The 15,449-nt window shown below is 42.1% G+C and overlaps 1 protein-coding gene across 22 annotated transcripts in view; it reads left to right on the top strand.

The window, feature by feature from the left end:
• KCNMA1 (potassium calcium-activated channel subfamily M alpha 1) overlaps positions 1-15,449 on the top strand; it is an 867,158-nt gene that overhangs the window by 229,384 nt on the left and 622,325 nt on the right. Inside the window, exon 1 of one of the 22 annotated variants that reach the window (XM_073571215.1) lies at positions 10,622-10,726. The exons of the other annotated variants lie outside the window; for them this stretch is intronic. The gene's annotated coding sequence lies outside the window, so the exon portion shown is untranslated. Of the gene's footprint in view, positions 1-10,621; positions 10,727-15,449 lie in introns of those variants that run through there. 22 annotated transcript variants of the gene reach the window in all.

Below are 15,449 nucleotides of genomic sequence, written 5' to 3'. Positions count from 1 at the left end.
GCAAGCGTGCAGACTATCTGACACGTTGCTCAGGCACCTCCCATCAGGTGTTACCAACCTCTCTGGTTTTCGGTGGCTTAGCTTGGGCTTGCTCTCCTTCTCGGTGACCCAATCATAACAGGGGCCGTAGTGGTAATTCGGCATCCTTGCTGGGGGAGAAAAAAAGCTTGCAGCGTGCCAGTGCTACAGTAGCATTAGCTCATCAGTAGAATAAAGCTTCCGAACCAGAACTGTCACACGAGGGGGAGTGCCTGCCCACCCCCAGCAACAAGGAAGTGCAAGGCTGTGCTACAGTGTGCTGCTAAAGGTGTAAATTGAGAGTAACCCTTTAAATGACAGAAACTAAATAGGGTAAATTGAACAAACAGTAATAACGTTTTATCCTGATCATTTTAGGAATTTTGAGCAATTTTTTTGTTTTCACTTGACTAGGAATCGCACTCTTACATACACTATTCCTTGAGGTCTTTCTTTGGTATTCCATAGCTGTAGTGCGTCAGATTCGTCAATCTAAATATCTAATCCTAATTAGTGCTATTGAGGACATGCCAATTGCTTTCTTTTGATAAATAGCTTTTGTAAATATAAACTGACATTTTTTCTCTTGCTTGATACCATTTCTGTTTGCTTAACTTCCACTTTACAATGTAAATGCTTTTAAGTAGAAAGCCTCAGGAAATGCCACGGCACTTGTCAATGAAATGTTTGTGGTTTCAGGGCTACATGTGATAATAAGATTTCATGTATTTAAGCTCAGTCACAAGGTGTTTTTTTTCTCTTTATTGAAAACTTTTCCTGCTTTCTGTATGTAAAACAGTTACACTGTTGCGGCCACTAATAAATGTATTTCTTAGGGGATGTTCGCATGCAGCAGATTTTTTACAGAAATTTCATGTTGCACAAACAATGCCATTGAGATGTACAGTATGACACTTTTTGAAATTCACTCAATAAAGACATTGGCTTTGTATTATTAGGTATTAAATTATACTCTTCCACCCAGTGATAACTTTCTGCCTCATATCTTTGTCACTTAGTACTTAGTGTTTTAGGAATTCTTCCTAAGAAAGAAACAGAGTTGCGTTCTTATTATGCTTTGCGCATATAGTGCCATCATATTCCGCAGCACTTTAAATACATTTTCACCGCTGTCCCCACTGGAAGTCACACAATCTAAATTCTCTATCACTGTCCCCATTGGGCTCACAATCTAAATTCCCTTTCAGTCTATATTGCTCTCTATCTTTTCAAGATGAGCTACTTGTTTGGATTACACACCAGGTGATGTTGATGTCCATTTTATTAACCATGAAGTTATATACCAGCATCCAGCAGTATTATCTAACATGCAAGGTCATATATTAATTACCTACCCATTCTTTCAACTTCAATGTTTTTATTTTGAGTTTTTTTTGTATCTCTATCATTCATCTGTTCTAACTTCTTGATAGTATTGGAAATATATATTACAGCTCAGAGGTTGTAAAAAGCTGTAATAGAGCATCGCTAACTTTATGCTATTGTAATTATGTGTAACTCAGCATCATACAAAGCCATACCGGTGTTTTATTTTGGAAAATCGTGGCCTTTTCCTCCGGATTCCATATTATCAAGGTAAACTTATCTAGAGCACTACTCCGAAGGGATAATATCTCTGACATAGGCCACCACATACAGAACTATATAATGGTACACAGGGTTTTGTGTTGTATTCAACAGGGAAAACTGCTGCAGAGTCCATGTGTAATACTGCGATCATAACGTTTCATAGAACTTGGAAGAAGAATTGTAAATTTAGATACTCATATGTAAATGGTTACTTTTAATTAATACAAGTTCATTTCTTCAATCAGTTTGCAGCCTGATCAAAGTTTCAGAATTTTCTCTTCCGGGAGTGTCCTTTTCTGTAATATGTGCTGGATGTGAGCTCCTGGTTTCCAGGGTGATGTTGTCTTCATTTGTTTTCAAGTATAAGCACACTGCCAATTCTATACATATTTCCTTTACCAAGTTTTCATCCTTATACACCTCCATTTTTTTCTGCTCTCCATAAAACTTTAAATACTTTCTCCCCTGTTAACTACTCTTTAATGTACAGTCACCTTCCTCTCTTGTCTGCTGTTTATAAGGCCAGGTTCACACGCCTGTGAAAAACAGACCATGTTCACATTCATTGAACCTACTGCCCTGTCTGCTGACATAAGCTAATCGCCTCATAGGTACAGTTGTGGGCAAAAGAATTGACACCCCTGCAATTCTGTCAGATAATACTCAGTTTCTTCCTGAAAATGATTGCAAACACAAATTCTTTGTTATTATTATCTTCATTTAATTTGTCTTAAATGAAAAAACACAAAAAGAATTGTCCTAACGCCAAATTGGAAATAATTCCACACCAAACATAAAAAAGAGGGTGGACAAAAGTATTGGCACTGTTCGAAAAATCATGTGATGCTTCTCTAATTTGGGTAATTAACAGCACCTGTAACTTACCTGTGGCACCTAACAGGTGTTGGCAATAACTAAATCACACTTGCAGCCAGTTGACATGGATTAAAGTTGACTCAACCTCTGTCCTGTGTCCTTGTGTGTACCACATTGAGCATAGAGAAATGAAAGAAGACCAAAGAACTGTCTGAGGACTTGAGAAACCAAATTGTGAGGAAGCATGAGCAATCTCAAGGCTACAAGTCCATCTCCAAAGACCTGAATGTTCCTGTGTCTACCATGCGCACTGTCATCAAGAAGTTTAAAGCCCATGGCACTGTGGCTAACCTCCCTAGATGTGGACGGAAAAGAAATATTGACAAGAGATTTCAACGCAAGATTGTGCGGATGTTGGATAAAGAACCTCGACTAACATCCAAACAAGTTTAAACTGCCCTGCAGTCCGAGGGTACAACAGTGTCAACCCGTACTATCCGTTGGCGTCTGAATGAAAAGGGCTGTATGGTAGGAGACCCAGGAAGACCCCACTTCTTACCCCGAGACATAAAAAAGCCAGGCTGGAGTTTGCCAAAACTTACCTGAAAAAGCCTAAAACGTTTTGGAAGAATGTTGTCTGGTCAGATGAGACAAAAGTAGAGCTTTTTGGGCAAAGGCATCAACATAGAGTTTACAGGAGAAAAAAGAGGCTTTCAAAGAAAAGAACACGGTCCCTACAGTCAAACATGGCGGAGATTCCCTGATGTTTTGGGGTTGCTTTGCTGCCTCTGGCACTGGACTGCTTGACCGTGTGCATGGCATTATGAAGTCTGAAGACTACCAACAAATTTTGCAGCATAATATAGGGCCCAGTGTGAGAAAGCTGGGTCTCCCTCAGAGGTCATGGGTCTTCCAGCAGGACAATGACCCAAAACACACTTCAAAAAGCACTAGAAAATGGTTTGAGAGAAAGCACTGGAGACTTCTAAGGTGGCCAGCAATGAGTCCAGACCTGAATCCCATAGAACACCTGTGGAGAGATCTAAAAATGGCAGTTTGGAGAAGGCACCCTTCAAATATCAGGGACATGGAGCAGTTTGTCAAAGAAGAATGGTCTAAAATTCCAGCAGAGCATTGTAAGAAACTCATTGATGGTTACGGGAAGCAGTTGGTCACAGTTATTTTGGCTAAAGGTTGTGCAACCAAGTATTAGGCTGAGGGTGCCAATACTTTTGTCTGGCCCATTTTTGGAGTTTTGTGTGAAATGATCAATGTTTTGCTTTTTTGCTTCATTCTCTTTTGTGTTTTTTAATTTAAGACAAATTAAATGAAGATAATAATACCAAAGAATTTGTGTTTGCAATCATTTTCAGGAAGAAACTGAGTATTATCTGACAGAATTGCAAAGGTGTCAATACTTTTGGCCACAACTGTATATATGAAGTAGTTATCTCAGGTCAGGACACCCGGCGGGTCTGGCATGGTATTCCGGTCTGAGCACGGTTCGTGTTTCCTGGAGGGGTAACAAAGAGAGCTATTGGCATGAGCAGCAAAATCTCTTGTGGATTTTTATCAGTTCTTTAAAACGACTGAGCTAGATACTGTAATGACTTAGATACTTTGTAGCACCAAAATGGTAAAAAGTTTTTAATAAAGAAATGTAGAAAATTGCTGGAAGCAAAATGGACAATCAAAAAATCTATGCAAACTGTAGGTGTCCATAGCCTTGAAGCTGAAAATTTCTGCATTAATTGCAAAGATTACTGTAAATCAACTTCTTCACTTTCTTCCAGTCTGCAATGTTGAAGATTTTTTTTTAATGTGGTGATATCTATGGGCCTGATTTGTTTCTTTGTAAGTCACTTTTCTTTTTTTTGTATTATGATATTCCTTGATGCTTTTACACCAAATTCTTCCAAATGGTGCTCGTGGGTCATGAATGTTGTGTAAAATCAAAAATGCTTTTGTGGAGACAGCCTAGCCAAAACCATATGGACCAGAGATCAACCCACCGAACTCCTGCTCTCCTGCCACTGTGGGCATAAAATTTACAAGTCAATATTACAGGCTTACACAAGCAAAAGTCAGTTTTCTTGACCAACCAGAAAGAAACACATAAATTCAAAAGTCAACATGTAGATAGCAGTCTATTCTTTCAGGAATGCGAAAAAATAGGCATCTGGTTAATTAAGATTCAATCCTGTGTCTCCACAGCTTTTTTTGTCTTTACCCTTTTTTTCCAGCCTTGTTAGCCCAAAATGTTGCATGTTGTATTAAAAAAAGTTACAATATTCAAAAAATTTCAGATATGCATAAAATCACTGCAGCTGGAACAGAAATACATTTGTGCAAAAATGTTGTGACTTTTTTAAAAGTTGCAATTTATGAATCAGTCAAAAGAATCTGAAAAACCCCAAACCCTGCTCCCTTTGACAAATGTTAAAAAAACAACAAAAAAAAAAGGACACATTTAAATAGACTTAAAATAGTTTCTGTTACATGCACAAAATAATGTAAGTTTTTTTTTACTAATTCCGGCAGTACAAAAGCTGCAGTTTTTGGAACACAGGCAGCTTGTGATCTACCAACAAACCACATATTCCTGCCTTTTTAATGGTGCTGTTACTTGTCTCCAAGGATGTAGGACTGACTGCCATTTCTAATCCAGCGTCTTTCATCTATCCTTCTCCTATATGCCTCTTGGCCTTTCTAAACTCTTCGCTTAGAAATTATAACATTTTACCAGTGTGAGCACATTCACACTTTCAATAGTCCATTTAATTAGACCACTCTGTTACTTCTCTGCTAGTTATAAGCTTTATCCCTAAGTGATGAATGAAAGTGGCGGCACATAATAGGAATTAATTCTAAGAAAAAGTTTCTGTACATGATTTATGCCAGAGAATAATGGGAAATGGTCTATAATGCTGCAAAATAGAAAGGTAGGTAAGGATTTCCTGTAAGACCTATCCATCTGGCAATGCGGTGTGAGCAGCAACGTTGTGTATACCAAAAAGTAATATATGAATTGTAGCAATAAGAAATTAGGATTAGTTCATATATGATAGCAAGAAGGAAATTATCTCACTTTTTTTGAGAACTAGTAGTGTTTTGTTAGGTGTCGGATTCCTGCAGCGACACAACAGGAATCCAGAGCCTCACATACTGCTCTGCAGCAAGCCATTTCTGAGGCTAAGTCCCTCTGCCGCTCCACTGAGCATGCTCACGAGACGATCTCCTATTGGAGGTCGGGAGTCACGTGCTCAGATCCTTCTCCAGATCTGATTGGTCCATCTCAGAGATCTGGAAGGTCCCGGCAGCAAAAGGCCCGCATGGCCGCTCGGCCATGCGCTAGTATAGACTCTACTTGCTACATGTGTGAATGATGACGGATGCATGAACCTGCGAATGACTCATTAAGACTCCTCTCCCTTTGATATTACGTGTGTGGATAGGGACTTAGTCATAGAGTCAGCGCCAGTCAGTGGCACGCTACAGACCACAGTGCATATCATCACCTAACTAGTGTCCGACAGTGCGCCCCTCCTGGGTACTGTCGCATAGTGGCTGTGTCAGTAGCCACGCTGCAGTCTGCAGCACAAGTAGGCATCTGCGGTAGGGCTAGACGGACTCTGTCCCTCTGCCTTGGGCCCAGCTCCTGTGACCATATACCGTGCATGCATTTCTCTGAGACCTGTGAGTCCAACAGGCTCAGTACTTATGTTTATGTCTAAGGCGTCTCTGTGAAGCTAACAGAGTACGCCCAGTGCACACCGGGTGACGTTTAACCCGTGTGTGATATACCTCCATATTGTGTGTCTGCCATTATATAGCAGCAGTTTTACACCTCTGCACGGTGGACCCTGGGCGGCGAACGCACTTTCTATTATTTTATATTTAGTGCGTTCCGCCGTCCCTAACAGTGTTTATTAAGAAAGGAATAAATAACTACTTGGTGAGCTGATTTGCTGCTATGACTGTGACTGTCCAAACCTTATAACACTTACCTCTCTCTTTTTCCCCGCAAAGGAACACACTTTCAAACCAATTCAAAAGAAAACACCTTTATTGGAGGGTAACCGTTTGTAAACAACTCTCTTCTTTTAAATAACACCCATTGTTGGAGGGGTATGGTTGCAGCTCTCACATTAACCAACGCTGCGACTTTCATCTTCAAATGAAGCAAAACAACACCAAAAACATAGCCATCAATTAATCCAACCAAAGGGAGGGAGGGTGAGCCGCTCTCGATCCAAGGGGTCAAAGAGGCTGAGGGACCTCCAGCCCCACAATTTATACCCATGCTAGGACAGCCCCGGAACCGGAAAGGACCCCTATCGACCAATGAAAAAGCATCCCTTGCAGGTAAGGGAACAATTATTAACCCTTCCGACTCACCCCAGGGAAAAAAAGAAGGCAAAAACCACCACCACCTTCACAATACTTGGCCAGTCAATGGCCCCTCGCATATAATGTCATTGTTACTAGTCTTCATGTGTTACTTTGGTGATGGACAGGTAATTCCACGTAATCGGTAATATTTAAGGCCAAAATGAGTTTCTTCAGTTTCTGCCTTTACAGAGAAACAGAAGGTTCAGTGCCTTTTTTGTATATTTTCCCTGTGTCCATGCTAAATGTACAGAAAAACAATTATATAAACGGTGCCAAAGGCTGCATATCATACAGTATATGTCAGGGTGCATGCGCACAGTAAGGAGTCCTGTACGATTCTGTACTATGGCAGCATAACAGGAATTTAGGTGCCATTTATACAGAGAGCTATTCTTGTCTATAAGCAATGCCTCTAGAGGAAGAATGCTTTATATATACAGTTCGCAATATAACATTTAATTTACATTTTGCATGGCTTCCTCCTGAGCATATCTTAACACTTCCATGTACTTTGAGCTATTTCTAGATCTCTTGGGCCACAAAAAATGTGGATTTCCATGCATCCACATGTTGATAATGATCTGCCCAAAGAGTATAGATGCAGCAACAGTCAATGTCACTGTCATAGCTCTCAATCATCCCGAATTCAGTGTTACTGTTCCAATGTGAAAGCTCAGTCCTGGCTTCTAATACCTCTCTCTGACATTGTCATCACTCCATAGCTACTCCTCCTTGGGGGGGGGGGCTGGGCCACATCTTTCTGCTCAGTGCATAAATTAAATTATATTGTTCACACTTCTCTTGTGATCAAGTCTCCACGTTCTCAGGCAGCAGCTTTAGCTATGAGTCACAGCGCATAATGTTACGCTTTGGACAGTATCTTAGTGGTTAGCATTGCAGCCTTGCAGCACTGGAGTCCTGGGTTCAAATCTCACCAAGGACAACATCTGCAAGGAGTTTGTATGTTCTCCCCGTGTTTGTGAGGGTTTTCTTTGGGTTCTCCAATTTCCTCCTGCACTCCAAAGACATACTGATAGGGAATCTAGACAGTGCCAATAATGACTGTAAAGTGCTGTGGAATTAATGGACCCATGTAAGTGAGTAAAATAAATAAAAATTTGGTAGCGTCAGGCAGTGACCCCAGAAGCAGATTGTACACAACAGTATTTTTTTTTTTACTTGTATTCTGAGGTGAAGAAAAATTCTGGATTTTTTTTGTTCATATAAATTCCCTAGCAAACAGGCAATCCCCATATGTATAAAGGCTGTCTAGCAGCCGCAAATCATGCAGCTGCATTGACAAAAACTAAATCTCCGAGCATGCCAAAATACTTAGAGGAGACCAGAGCATGCTGGGGAAAACCCGAGCAACGAGTATATTCGCTCATCACTAGTCCTGATATTTCCGTAACTGGACTTTATTCTGTCTGTGTATTTTTTACTACTGTATATGCCCATTGGGTAAGTAATTGAGGTGTCTTATAGATGCCTCTCCATTACTAACCTGACATGTATGCAGACCCAATAATTTGAATGGATGTACATGTGTGTCTCTGATACGTGTGAAAAGTGTCACCACACATACAGGCGACACTAACGTATGAAGGAGACCTTACATTGTTAGTATAAGGGCAGAGACACACTGGCGAATTTTTCATCCGAGAATCATCAGATCGTATAACTTGCCCTGGCCGGCATCTCTCGTGACCTGAGCATGACAGTGTGATGGATTACTATGCAGCTGTCAAGTTCAGGTAAGGAGAGGTGCCGGCCAGGGCAAGTTTTACGATCCGATTCTCGGACGAAAAATTCGCCAGTGTGCCTCTGCCCTAAAGCTGTAGTCTGCCCAGCCACAAGTAGCTGGCAGAGACAGGGAGATTTATGATACCGTTAATGTTTGGGAATAGCCCACAGTGGGACAATTGAGAGCTAGGGAAAGCAGATTACTTCCTGAATAGATGCAGTGAGAAATTGAAGTGCAGTGCTTTCAAAGGGTGGTTCTCAGCTAGAATGAGACTGGAACTGAAAGAAAAGACTGAGTGGCCTTGTACTTTAAAGAGGTCTTTAGATAGGACGACAGGTCATGAAAAATCCTAAGCTTGATGACCACTGAAGGTACAGACCGAAAGAGGACTGAGACTGAGGGACTAGTGAGAGTCTCGAGCGGTGGATAGAAACTCGCTGAACTGTACTGTGGTGACAAGTTAGGCTGTGACGAAGTAGGGCAAAACAATGTGCTATACCGGCCCTGGACTAGACAACAGTGGAAGGAAACCATGTCTGTGAAAAATCTTCTTGCTGTGAATGAAACGTGCTTAAGACTGTGTACTCGCTATTCCTTGTACATAACATTTATTAAGTTGAGTAAAGTTCCCATTTTTGCACAGAAGTCTCTTCTGTACAAATGGCTGTGAATATCTGAAGTTTCTCATGCTTGCGGTGATGTCAGTGAGGTGAAAGGAGTTCACCGCGAGGCACTGAGCTGAGTGCGTGCGCAGCTCAGTGTCTCTTCTGGATTGCAGGCTGTATAGGTGCATCATGCAACAATGCAGCCTGCCAACTAGATGTAGCAGAGGTAGATGCGTCGCAGGACAGATAGCTTATTATCTTCTTGGTGGATAGGTGAGGAATATGGTTGTTTATTATTTTATTTCTGTTATAGGAGACATTGGCTTTAGTGGATTGGGCATTGACGTGAGTATACTGCTGTGTTCACACGTTTGCGTTTTTTTAGTGGTTTTTTTTAGTGTTTTCCCCTGCAAAAATGCTTAAAAAAGCATACATTAAGCATCTCATTATTAGAATGCTTTCCGCAATTTTTGTGCACATGATGCTTGTTTTCGGCAAAAAAAGCGCATTGCGGAAAAAAACGCAGCATGTTCATTAATTTTGCGGAAAATTCCGGATTTGCCACTATATTCAATGAGAATTTGGATGCTCCAGAAAAAAACATGAAAAAAAACGTGAAAAAAACGCGAAAAATAAAAATGCGGATTTCCTTCAAAGGAATCAGGTTTTGCTCAGGAAAATTCTGCTTACGTGTGCACATAACCTACGTGTTTTTGGTAAATGTAGATTTATTAAAGGAGTCTTTGTCATTATTTCAAATAAAAGACTTTATTCAGGGTGTATTTTTTTTAGATTATCACTATGAGCTTAGTAATGGGGGCGTTTAATAGATGCCTCTCTATTACTAACCCCTGTGCTTGATGTGATCTGAAAATACAAAAATAGTAACATAGTTATTAAGGTTGAAGGAAGACTTTAAGTCCATCTAGTTCCACCCACATCCTGTCCTAACCTGCCCTAACATGTTGATCCAGAGGAAGGCAAAAAAAACCCATGTGGCAAACAGTAAGCTTCACATTGGGGAGAAAAATTCCTTCCCGACTCCACATACGGCAATCAGACTAGCTCCCTGGATCAGCGCAATATCAAGGAAACTAGTGCATATAACCTGTAATATTATACTATTCAAGAAAAGCATCCAGACCCTTCTTAAATTTTAGTAGGGAATCACTCATTACAACATTATATGGCAGAGAGTTCCATAGTCTCACTGCTCTTACAGTAAAAAAATATGCGTCTGGGAATATGCTTAAACCTTCTTTCCTCCAGACGTAGAAGATGCCCCTTGTCCCCTTCACAGGTCTAAGAGTAAAAAGATCATTAGAAAGGTCTTTGTACTGTCCCCGCAAATATTTATACATTGTGATAAGATCACCCCTATGACTTTGTTTTTCCATACTAAATAACCCCAAGTGTAATAGTCTGTCTTGGTATTGCAGACCCCCCAGTTCCCTAATAACCTTGGACGCTCTTCTCTGCACCGGCTCCAGTTCAGCTATGTCCTTCTTATACACCGGAAACCAGAACTGTATGCAGTATTCTAAGTGTGGTCCCACTAGAGGTAAAATTTTGTTCTCCATATGAGCATCTATGCTTCCCATTATTTTATTTGCCTTTGCAGCAGCTGCCTGACACTGGCCACTAAATGTGAGTTTGTCGTCCACCCATATACGCAGGTCTTTTTCAGTGACAGTTTTGCCCAGTGTTTTACAATTAAGCACATAATTATACATCTTGTTTGTTCTACCCAAGTGCATGACCTTACATTTATCCCCATTACAGCTCATTTGCCATTTATCAGCCCAAGCTTCTAGTTTACATAAATCCTCCTGTAACATAAAATTGTTCTCCTCTGTATTGATTACCCTGCAGAGTTTAGTGTCATCTCCACATTTTGAAATTCTACTCTCTATGCCCCCTACAAGGTCATTTATAAATATGTTAAAAAGAAGCGGGTCCAATACTGACCCCGTGATACCCCACTGCTAACCGTGACACAGTCCGAGTGTGCTCCATTAATAACCACCCTTTGTTTCCTATCCCTGAGCCAGCTCTTAACCCACTTACACATATTTTCCCCTATCCCCATTGTTCTCATTCTATGTATCAACCTTTTGTGTGGCACCGTATCAAAAGTTTTTGAAAAGTCGATGTACACCACGTCCACTGCATTTCCTTGGTCCAGTCTGGATCTTACCTTTTCATAAAAGTTTATCAGATTAGTCTGGCAGGAACGGTCCCTCGTAAACCCATGATGATATTGGGTCATGAGGTTATTCTTCTTCAGATACTCCAGCATAGTATCTCTTAGAAAACCTTCCAGGATTTTACCCACAGTCAGGGGCGTACCGTCAATAATAGCAGACCACTATGGGGCCCGGAGAGGTGAGGGGGCCTGGATGGGTGAGGGGGCCTGCGACGGCTGCTGCGATTTGGCAGCTGTGCTGTGCTGACACAGTACTATCTCCTTTAATTAAATGTAAGCGACAGCCGGCGGAGGCTGCATACCCCCTGGCTGGGCCCCTTGAAGCTTTCCTTGTTTCCTGGTCAGCAGTTGGCTGAAGTCTCTGGCTGGATTTGCATAAGAACACCACGCCTCCTAGCAGCCAGAGAGGTAGCAGCACACGTGCATTGCAGGAAGCAGAAGGGTCTCTGGTGCTGATGGGATAAATGTAAAAGGTGATGTGTTATAATGAAGGGTCCTGTCTAGAGTTGAGCGATACCGTCCGATACTTCAAAGTATCGGATCGGAATGGATCGGCCGATCTTTAAAAAAAGTATCGGTATCGCCGATTCCGATACCGGAAGTCCCATTCAAGTCTATGGGACTTCCGGTATCGGAATAAGAAAAACCCTGTTTTTGCCTTGTACAGCCTCTCTGGGGTCTGTACGGGCCTTTCGGGGGGCTGTGCCGGCCTGCCAGGGGGTCTGTGCAGGCTCCGGTGGGCTGTGCCGGCCTGCCGGGGGGCTGTGCCGGCCTGCCGGGGGGCTGTGCAGGCTCCGGGGGGCTGTGCCGGCCTGCCGGGGGTCTGTGCCGGCCTGCCGGGGGGCTGTGCTGGCCTGCCGGGGGGCTGTGCAGGCTCCGGTGGGCTGTGCCGGCCTGCCGGGGGGCTGTGCCGGCCTGCCGGGGGGCTGTGCAGGCTCCGGGGGGCTGTGCCGGCCTGCCGGGGGGCTGTGCCGGCCTGCCGGTGGTCTGTGCAGGCTCCGGGGGGCTGTGCCGGCCTGCCGGGGGGCTGTGCCGGCCTGCCGGTGGTCTGTGCAGGCTTCGGGGGTCTGTGCAGGCATCGTCCGATGGGACTACAAGTCCCATCGGGCGATGCCTGCTACCATGACAGTGATTGACACATTAGCCAATGATGGGACAGTAGTAGTCCCATCATCCGGCTAATGTGTTGAATGTAAAAAAAAAAAAAAAAAAATTACATGCTACATACATGCTACATACATACAACATGCATACTACATACATGCTACATTCATACTACATACTACATACATGCTACATTCATACTACATAAATACTACATGCAACATACATACTACATACATACTACATGCATGCTACATACATACTGCATGCTACATACATACTACATGCTACATACATACCACATATATACTACATACATACTACATGCATGCTACATACATACCACATACATACTACATACATACTACATGCATGCTACATGCATGCTACATGCTACATACATAACACATATATACTACATGCATGCTACATACATACTACATGCTACATACATACCACATACATACTACATGCATGCTACATACATACTACATGCATGCTACATACATACTACATGCTACATACTACATATATACTACATGCATGCTACATACATACTACATGCTACATACTACATATATACTACATGCATGCTACATACATACTACATGCTACATACATACTACATATATACTACATGCATGCTACATACATACTACATGCTACATACATACTACATATATACTACATGCATGCTACATACATACTACATGCTACATACATACTACATATATACTACATGCATGCTACATACATACTACATGCTACATACATACTACATATACTGTATACTACATGCATGCTACATACATACTACATGCTACATACATACTACATATATACTACATGCATGCTACATACATACTACATGCTACATACATACTACATATATACTACATGCATGCTACATACATACTACATGCTACATACATACTACATATATACTACATGCATGCTACATACATACTACATGCTACATACATACTACATATATACTACATGCATGCTACATACATACTACATGCTACATACATACTACATATATACTACATGCATGCTACATACATACTACATGCTACATGCATGCTACATACATACTACATACATACTGCATGCTACATACATACCACATATATACTACATACATACAATACATTCATACAATACATACATAGACATACAGTACATATAACATAGAGTAACATACTTACCAATACTTGTCACATTGTTCCCCGAAGCCATTGTCTTTTCCGGAATAAATATTAACATAACAAACCACAAAAATACTCACCCACGATCCGAAGCAGTCCACGAGTGTGTCCCACGACGATCTTGGGTAGAGAACTGCAGCATCAGATGATGCTGCCGTTCTCTACGGGCTGCAGGAATCCAATGACGGAAGGTAGGTATCCTTCCGCACTGTATTCCTCCGCCACTTAAAAAAAAAAAAAGTCCCTAGTCTCACTTTATGCCATTGCTGTGTGGGAATTTCCCACGCAGCAATGGCATAAAGTGAGACTAGGGACTTTTTTTTTTTTTAAGTGGCGGAGGAATACAGTGCGGAAGGATACCTACCTTCCGTCATTGGATTCCTGCAGCCCGTAGAGAACGGCAGCATCATCTGATGCTGCAGTTCTCTACCCAAGATCGTCGTGGGACACACTCGTGGACTGCTTCGGATCGTGGGTGAGTATTTTTGTGGTTTGTTATGTTAATATTTATTCCGGAAAAGACAATGGCTTCGGGGAACAATGTGACAAGTATTGGTAAGTATGTTACTCTATGTTATATGTACTGTATGTCTATGTATGTATTGTATGAATGTATTGTATGTATGTAGTATATATGTGGTATGTATGTAGCATGTAGTATGTATGTAGTATGTATGTAGCATGCATGTAGTATATATGTAGTATGTATGTAGCATGCATGTAGTATATATGTAGTATGTATGTAGCATGTAGCATGTATGTAGCATGTATGTAGTATGTATGTAGCATGTAGTATGTATGTAGTATGTATGTAGTATGCATGTAGCATGCAGTATGTGTGTAGCATGCATGTAGTATATATGTAGTATGTATGTAGCATGCATGTAGTATATATGTAGTATGTATGTAGCATGCAGCATGTATGTAGTATATATGTAGTATGTATGTAGCATGTAGTATGTATGTAGCATGTAGTATGTATGTAGCATGCATGTAGTATGTATGTAGTATGTATGTGGTTTTTTTTTTTTTTAACATTTAACACATTAGCCGGATGATGGGACTACTACTGTCCCATTATTGGCTAATGTGTCAATCACTGTCATGGTAGCAGGCATCGCCAGATGGGACTTGTAGTCCCATTGGACGATGCTTGCACAGACCCCCGGACATCAGCACAGCCCCCCGGCAGGCCGGCACAGCCCCCCGGCAGGCCGGTACAGACCCCGGGCAGTCCACACAGCCCCCGGCAGGCCGGCAGAGACCCCCGGAAGGCCCGAAATGACGGCGCATCATGATGCGCACACACCGCGCATCATGATGACGTCAGGCTGTCAATCAACTTTGAACTTCCGATTCCGATGCCGAATTCCGATATTGAAAAAATATCGGAAGTCGGTATCGGAATTCCGATACAGCAAGTATCGGCCGATACCCGATACTTGCGGTATCGGAATGCTCAACACTAGTCCTGTCTGCACATGTAGGCTGTCTGTCAGTGGTGGGCTGTGCTTGGTCAGGATGTAGCAGAGCGCTGTGTGTTCCCCCTGCAGAACATGAGCTCACAAGAAGGAGTTAAGATGTTGCTCCTTGGGAGGAGGGAGGAGACCCAGCTGTCTGTCAGGAGGTGGATGAGGTGTGTGAAGGACTTTGGCTTCCTCCCTGTGAATTGCTTCTTCAGTAGTGATGTGTCGTTCCTGAACGATCCTATTCAAAGAGCCGGCTCCCTGCTGTGAACTAAATGAGCCGGCTCTGCAGGGAGA

Source organism: Dendrobates tinctorius, unplaced genomic scaffold (genome assembly GCF_039654945.1).
Source record: "Dendrobates tinctorius isolate UK_male_01 unplaced genomic scaffold, ASM3965494v1 ptg000028l, whole genome shotgun sequence".
Lineage (NCBI taxonomy): Eukaryota > Metazoa > Chordata > Amphibia > Anura > Dendrobatidae > Dendrobates > Dendrobates tinctorius.
This window is presented reverse-complemented; position numbering and strand designations above follow the sequence as displayed.